At 44.6% G+C, this 8,392-nt stretch overlaps 1 pseudogene; it reads left to right on the top strand.

The window, feature by feature from the left end:
- The first annotated feature begins 216 nt into the window (after positions 1 to 216).
- On the top strand, positions 217 to 7,937 carry LOC109564382 (ubiquitin-conjugating enzyme E2 R1 pseudogene; annotated as a pseudogene).
- Positions 7,938 to 8,392: the final 455 nt, after the last annotated feature.

The following is an 8,392-nucleotide window of genomic DNA, read 5'->3' as shown; positions in this document are numbered from 1 at the left end:
CTAAGAAGAGGCACTGGTTGGTATTGTTCACGGCTAGATCTTCAGTAACAGCAGCCAGCCTGGCAGTGGGTAAGTCATCAACAATATCTATTGAATAAATGGTGAATGGAGTCTATTTTCAAGAGAAGCCTTAAACACAAAACCACAGTACCTATTGTGGATTTATTTGTGGTTTGGGAAGGAAAACTCCAAGGACTGGATCACAAAAGGCAAGTGATGTCTGAGTTTCTAGGGGCTGAAATGAACATCCTGAGACAGCCCAAACAGGCCACAGAGGAGCGTGGCAGTGAGCACAGTGAGGGGCAAGTCACACCATGTGAAGGGTCCACACGGTAGAAGACTGACAATGCCATCTTCTTTCCATAGGATCCCTCCTGTCAGAATGGGAATTAACAGAGTCACCCAGGTCAGTTTAGGTGACAAACAGACGGCAAATAGTGGTGCTAGTGGGAAAGAACCTACCTGCCCACGTGGGAGATGTAAGAGATGTGGGTTCGATCCCTGGGTCGGGAAGATGCCCTGGAAGAGGGCAAACAACTCACTCCAGTAGTCTTGGTGGAGAATTCCATGGACAGAGTCTGGCAAGCTATGGTCCACAAGGTCGCAAAAAGTCAGACATGACTGAATCAACTTAGCACACAAATGCATGCAGATGTAAATGAGTATCTTCCCTCTCCCCACCCCAAATCTTTACATATAATCAGAAAGAGTAATATCAGAAGAGTATTATCCATAGATTGAGGAGGAAATGGCAACCCACTCCAGTATTTCATGGACAGAGGAGCCTGGTGGGCTACAGTTCTTGGGGTTGCAAAGAGTTGGACATGACTGAGCACAAACACACACGCATATTATCTGTAGAATATCTGACTCATTTGTTCAACAAATAAGTCCAACCTCTATGAGAATACAGCAGTGGTCCAGATCTAAATTCTGGCCTCCAGGACTAAGGTACCACCTGCCTTTGTGAGGACTATCACAGTTTATAAAGTACTTTTAGTTTATTTGATTGTATAGCCACATTAGAATTGTTAGTAAAACTGCTGTAGGGTACAGTCTGTGGAACAAATTTCTTCATGTGGTGGGGGTGGGGGGCCTCCTTCTGGGATCCTAAAACATAACCACCCATCAGCCTTGAAGTTTCCAGCCAAAGGGCAGCAATCATGAGTCATAGCTTATCCCCAAGGCCCCTCTTTTCCCCTTAATCCTTCAAATCAATAAGATAATTACTGCTCTTGTCTGAAGGTTTTACATTTTCTATTATTCTTGTTGACTGCAGTCAATTTTTAATGTTTATTTTTAACTTAATGATTTTCGTGGAGAGATTTTCTAGTTCATTGGAGGTTTGGGGTTTTATGGTAGATTTAAAGAAACATAAGAATATAATTTTGTCTGATTTTCTTTTCTGGCCTAAATCTTAATTTGGTGATGTTTGCCAAGGGTGAGTTTTTGTGAGTGTGTCTGTTTCCATGACCAGTATTTCAGTGAGGGTAGCAGAGTTAGCTACAAGGAACAAAATGATGTTTGGTAAAAAGTAGACAAATCACAGATATTCAGGACCCAAAAGCAAAGGCTTAGAGTCTGTTTCATTCCCATGTTCTACTCTTATCCACTCCCTCTCCTTGCCTGTGACCCTGCAGCCCTGAAACTGGGTCTTCCACTCCACTCCAGTCAAAACATAGCCTCTCTCACCACTGTGTGACTGGTGGGGATGCACAGTCCTCTCTGTCTGGCTTCACCACATCTTATCACTGCAATGAGGCCTCGCTGTACTCCAAGTCACCCTGACATTCAGAGAAGGGCTCCTCCCCAGGCTTCTGCAGGCTTCTCCCTGGATTCCTCTCCCCACTAGACTCTCAGCCTCCTCTCTACTTCCCTAAACTGTATTGGCTCCTGCAGACTTCTGTCTTTTGGTCACTCCTGACCTTCTTGCAAGCATAGTCACATCATGGGGCTTTCAAGTCTCTCAAAAATGTCTTCCCTTTTCTTCATCTCTGCCCCACTTCAGGGAGGTCTTTTGTTTAGGCCCACTATCAGGAAAAGTCACTCTCTCTGGGCAGGCAGAAACTTGGCAAGGGGAGCACAAACTGGATTTCAAACCCAACTTGTCTCCAGAATGGGATTCTAAATGTGAGTTTAGCACACTAAACTCACATTTATATTAATAGAGGTTTCTGTCTCAGATTCCAGTATGCTTAGCGGCAGAAGTTGGGGGGAAAGTGACATTTCCAAGATTCCCATTTATGGATTACATCTACCATAGTAGTGGTTCCAGCCTACCTGAGCCCCAAGGGAGAATTAGAAGGAACGTTTCATTGTATTAGAGGAAGAGAGGAAAATGAAGAAAGAAAAGGGGAAATGGAAGAGTACAAAAAATTAGATTTTCATCTATCTTCTTTTTTGGGGGTTAATTTTGATGTAAATATAAAATGTCTTTCGATTTACTTTAACCCAATTAAGTAGCTATTTGCTGTTAGGAAAACAAATTTCTATACTGCAATCCCTTAATGTTCTTTTCCTAAGTCACATCTGGCTTTGTTTGGGTCTTGGGATTTCTTTTCTTCCTTTTTTACAGTCCTCGCGACGGCCACCCCAACGCCGCAGTGTCATTAACCCAGTTGCAGCTTTGATTCTACTGGCTCCTTACCATGGTTCCCGCAGCAGTCCCAGCCCATTGTCCTCCCCCACAGAGTGCTCAGTGGAAGCTATAACTCAGGGGCTGAGGCGTTCAAAGAGATTTCAGGGAGCCATCATCTGGGTGTCAAAATAGGCAAGAATCTAAATGCTGAGAACTCATGCTGTGAAGAATCAGGAGAAGCAAGGCTCCTTCTACCCCTGCTGCTGAGGTATCCCCCTCCAATGTTCTGAGAGAATGCGAAGCCCCATGTGTCCTGACATCTAGAAACAGCCTTAGCTTCTCCTAAGATGAACTTCAGGAGCACCTTCTAGGTGACCAGCACTGTGCTGGTTGGGCTTCCCTAGTGGCTCAGTGATAAAGAATCCACCTGCCAATGCAAGACCCGCAGGAGATACTGGTTCAATCCCCGGAAGATCCCCTGGCAGAAAACGCACTCCAGTATTCTTGCCTGGAAAATCCTATGGTCAGAGGAGCCTGGCAGGCTACGGTCCATAGGGTTGCACAGAGTCAGACCCACACACTGTGCTGGTTGCTCTACCCATATTATCTTTCATTATCTTCCTTTTATTTTTCAGATGAGGAAACTGAGGCTAAGAGACAGAAAGTGACTTCTGTAGAGGTCACATGGTCACCAAGAGATCAATTCACATAAGGGGAACTTATTACATGTAAATTAAGGCTAAGTAGGGCCCAGAAAGCAGGGTGAGGCCATTAGAACGTGAAAAAAGGGAGCAAAAGAGGGAAACTGACCCTACTCATCATTAGGCCAGAATTTAGGTATCAGGACATTAACCTTCTAATAACGTAAACTTGACCCTACTTTGTGCCCTGGCGCTCAGTTAATATTCAAATGTTCCATGACTCCTCCAACTAACCCAGCTCTGAATTAAGCAGCAAGTGATGTGAAGCTAAGCGGTGGCTACCTTGCCAACCACCTCTAATCTCATTTGCTCACCTGTGGGCACATGGCTTGCTTCTTAGGACTAAGATTGGTTTCACCTACTTTGTCCAGTATGGCTCTAGCCTCTCAACTCCTCTCTTCAGGGAAGAGATAAAACATTCTATTTAGGGGCTGTTGGCTTATAGCCCAAAGGCTTGATCCCAAATGGATCTGCATCTGGCTGCCCCCCCTCAAGGGCAGACAGTGACATCCATACTCTCAGCTCATCCAGACCATCTGCTCATTTTTCAATAACACTGTCCTCTGGGTCCGTGCTAAGGTACCATTTAAGAAAATGCTGCTCCAGTAACTAAGCCCTTTGGTGGGAATATAAGATAGATCCTTATTATAATAACATGATAGCCCATAAAAATTATTGTGGGTTTCCAATAGAGTTCTAATTTTCTCCATCAGGTGAAAACAAAGAGGAATTAGAAAAGTAAATAGCTTTATTTTTTTTTACCTCCTAGACAACAAGTCAACTGCCTAAGTCCAATATTAGAGCAGCATCATGGCCCAGTTCATTGATTCCCACAAGCACTGGATGACCCTCTGCCATGCCCAGAGTTTTCTGATATAAAAAAAAAAAATCAAGGGATACAGTCATGATAAAATGAATTGAAACCCCTAAGGGGGGGGGGGGGGGTTGAAGAAAAATATGTGGCCCTTATTAGGCTAACTTGGAGAGCTTTATTTTCCTGACTAGATCTAGATTTTTTTACTCTCACTGAAGAGAGACTATAGACCAGAGGGGAAGAGAAAGGACACAGAAATACTGCCTGATGTAGAAATGTGACTGTCCTGCTGTATGATTTATGAGGGACTCTTATTTCCAATAAATGCCTCACAAAACTCTTGAGAAAATCTGCATTTTCATCACTGTGTTTCGAGTTTCTCTTTTCTTTATGGGCATAGATGCATTAAAATGCTATGTTGGCAGAGTCTGTGAAGGCAGGCCCAATCACAGGTGTATTACACAAAATGAGATAAACGTGTTTCCTATGCTCAAGTAACTCATGATCTGGTAGGACTGGAAAGACAATTAAAGAATAGTATCAAAACAGGTAAGGCTTTGGTCAGGACCCAAGTAAGGTGCAAAGTCAAAGAAATTCAGAGCAGAGCAAGACATCATGACATCATTACGTTGACACTGCTGATTTTGTATCATAAGCGCCACCTCAGTTCTGTTTTTTATTGTCCCATCTGGTGAAGTTGAGGGTGGACAGAATAAAGAATAGGGTGAGGATGTCTGATTTGTATCTTATTTGATATAACTTGACGATATATGGTTGTAAAAGTAACAGAATATAATGCACATAAAGAGTTCTATCCTTTGGGATGGAGGGACTTCTAAGCATTATCCCAAAGCCAGAAATAATAATATGAAATAATTTCACACATAAACAAGCACAAACACACAAACCAAGTTAAAAAAAAACTTTTAAAAATTTACAACATATATCACAGACTATCATCTGCTCTCTTTTAGACTGGTTTAAGTTTGCCTTCATTATGCACTTAGATTCTTACCAAGCTCTGCCCTGCATCAGTATAAAAATGATTTATTCAAATGAATAATAAAAACATACATCTGAGAAACTGTCATTGACCAGAGAAGACAAGGAGGAAATGACAACTAAGTGCAATGTGGGATTCTGGGCTGGATACCAGAACAGAAGAAGGAAATGGACCAAGTAGATGTTCAGATAGTTCAAAAGAACAAATGAATAAAAATGAATATGGCCAATGGAAAAGAAAAAGAAGTCCAACATTACTAATAATAAAAGGAAACTGTACACATAATTCATATCCTAAGTTGTATATATAATCCATATCATATAATTTATACTATGCATACACCCCTTAGATTGGCAAAGACAAAAAAAGATCAATGATATCCCCTCTAATATTGGTATTAACTGGTAAAATCATAAAAGCATCCGTTTTCCTCTCCTTTTGCCTTGATTTCTTATTATTGTTCATGCTTCAGATTAGTTTAGTGTTATCATCTGTCACTTGGACAGTTAGCCTCTTAACTTGTCAACCTGTGTTCATTCTTGCCTCTGTTTATCAGTCCTTTCTACTCAGCCAAAGTTATCTTTTTAAAAAATAAATATAATCTCCAATCGCTGCTTATATCTCTCCTAGCACTGGAATAACAATAACATTTTTAACAAAACTTATGGATCCACCAGTAGCACGCTCCCTACCTATACTTCCAGTCTCATTTTTGCCCAGTGCTTTCCCTCCCTTTCCATGGACTCCAGCTACACAAGCCTTCTTCAACCCCATGCCCCACCAGAAGCCACATTTGCAAAGGCTGAGGCTGAAAATCTCTTACCCGCCTCAACCCCCTCACAGTCTAGTTAACTCCAACTGAATCTTCAGGCCTTCTCTGAAACATCACTTCCTCCGGAAGTCGTCCTTGAACTCCCCAACTAGGCAGAATTCACACTACTGTACTTTCTCACAGTAAATGTGTCTTCTGTTAGAAATTCTTACACAGACTCCACAAGGGCAGGGACTACCCGTGGTGTTTCTCATCTCTGTACCCTAAATAATACACAGTACTTGCCACATGCTAAGAATTCAATAAATGTTGAATGAATCATAAATCTTTCTGGAGATCAGTTTGGCAACATACGCTAACATTTTAAACATGTATGTTTTTTGACTAGGGAATTTATTTCAGGAAATTTATTTTTCTTTTATTCCATTATGCACACACACACAGAGCACAACATAAATACACAGGAGTGTACGGTTTTCCACATTTCTAAGTACAGTTGACCCTTGAACAACTCAGGGGGTTAAGGGTGTCAACCCTCTGCGCAGAGAGCAGTCAGCACTCTGGATAGGGCACTCTGTACAGGTGCTTCCTCCCTGTGTTGTAGTCGCTAAATTGTGTCTGACCCTTTGGGGACCCCATGGACTGTAGCCTGCCAGGCTCCTCTATCCATGGGACTGGCCAAGCAAGAATACCAGAGTGGGTCGCCATTTCCTTCTCCAGGGGATCTTCCTGATCCAGGGATTGAACCTGAGTCTCCTGCATTGACAGGCAGATTCTTTACCACTGAGCCTCCAGGGAAGCCCACTTTATCCCTCTGCCTGGTTCCAAATTCTCAGATTCAACCAACTGCAGCTCCCGTGGTACTGTAGTGTACATTTACTATTGAAAAAAACAAATCCGTGTATAATTGGACCCATGCACTTCAAACCCATATTGTTCAAAGGTCAACTATGCTGCTAAGTCACTTCAGTCATGTCCGACACTATGCAACCCCATAGACGGCAGCCCACCAGGCTCCGCCGTCCCTGGGATTCTCCAGGCAAGAACATTGGAGAGGGTTGCCATTTCCTCCTCCAATGCATGAAAGTGAAAAGTGAAAGTGAAGTCACTCAGTTGTGTCCAACTCTTAGCAACCCCGTAGACTGCAGCCTACCAGGCTCCTCCATCCATGGGATTTTCCAGGCAAGAATACTGGAGTGGGGTACCATTGCCTTCTCCGAGGGTCAACTATAAATGAATGTTATATAATCAGAAACAGAAAAGATATTTTCATTGGGGTTGGGGGGTGAGGGTGTACATTAATAGTGTCTTATGTAGGTTGTATTTTTCCCCCAGATTAAAACAGTTGCATCAAAGGACAAAGACATCAAAATATCACTATCACTCCAGTCCCAAAAGGGTCACATGTTAAAAGTCAGAGCCGGGGAGCACCCAGAGAGGTGCTGGGGAGGACAGCTGCCCAGCCAGTTCTCCACTGTCACTCAGCTCAGAGAAGGCCCTGCTGCCAGAGCTCAAGGGGCTGCAAAAGAAGCCAGTGGAGGGCTTCGGTGTGTGAGGGAAACCTGCCTACTGGGAGGTGCAGCACCCAACACCTATTCTTAGGGCGCTACTTGAAGGCATACCTACAGATCTCCATTGGCTACCCTTACTCCTGGCCAGCCTTTCGTTTCTCCCCTTCCCCAAGATGTGGTGCCCCAACATCTGAAAAATCAAGACGTGTGCATCTCCATCCTTCATTCCCCACTAGACGACCTGGGCCAGGGAATGCCCCCAGAACATGGGACCATCCTCCTGAGCATCATCTCCCTACTCAACGACTTCAACACCATCTTACCTGCCAACTTGGACACCTCTGTTGTGCACAGAAAATGAGAAGAGGGAGAAGGCAGGCCCGGGAGCACGCAGACATCATCAGGAGGCAGGTCTTGGGGACAAGGGAGGATGCTGGGTGAAACGGCGTGAAGGTCCCACCTTGCGGCCCCCTGCAGCGTGCGGCTCAACCAGGGCTCAGACTTCTTCTACCACCACGACCTCAGGATGGCGAGGCCCAAGCTGAGGCCCACAGCTGAGCCATGAAGATTGCTGACACCACGTCCCCATGAATAAGCTTTAAAAATTTTACCTCAGCTGCTCCAACCGTGTGGGTTCTTGGTTCCTCTGCCGGTCCTGGGCCCCTCTCCCTGTACTTCCTCTGCCTGGGGGGAAGGCCCTGCCCTGCCTGCGGTCATGCCCTGGGGGCCACAGTACTGCTAAGCTGATGCTCTGGGTCCAGAAGGAGGGGGAGACTGGGGAGAAGGGGAGCCGGGAGGTGATAGGGGGAGGGGTCAGCGCCTTGGGGCCTTGGACCACTCCCACTACACCCCACGCCCCGCCCTGCCTGCAGTTCCCGGTGGGTGGAGTCAGGCACTTCCACCCACCCTTCCAGTGTGTTGGGAGAGAGGTCCCAACTCACTAGTGGATGGGTTAACTTGGGTGTCATCTCTTCTCTCTGCTTTGGTTTAGAATCTAAAGCAACTTTATGAGA

Source organism: Bos indicus, chromosome 10 (assembly GCF_029378745.1).
Source record: "Bos indicus isolate NIAB-ARS_2022 breed Sahiwal x Tharparkar chromosome 10, NIAB-ARS_B.indTharparkar_mat_pri_1.0, whole genome shotgun sequence".
In the NCBI taxonomy this organism is placed as follows: domain Eukaryota; kingdom Metazoa; phylum Chordata; class Mammalia; order Artiodactyla; family Bovidae; genus Bos; species Bos indicus.
The sequence above is the reverse complement of the archived record's forward strand: the minus strand, read 5'-3'. Positions and strand labels throughout refer to the sequence as shown.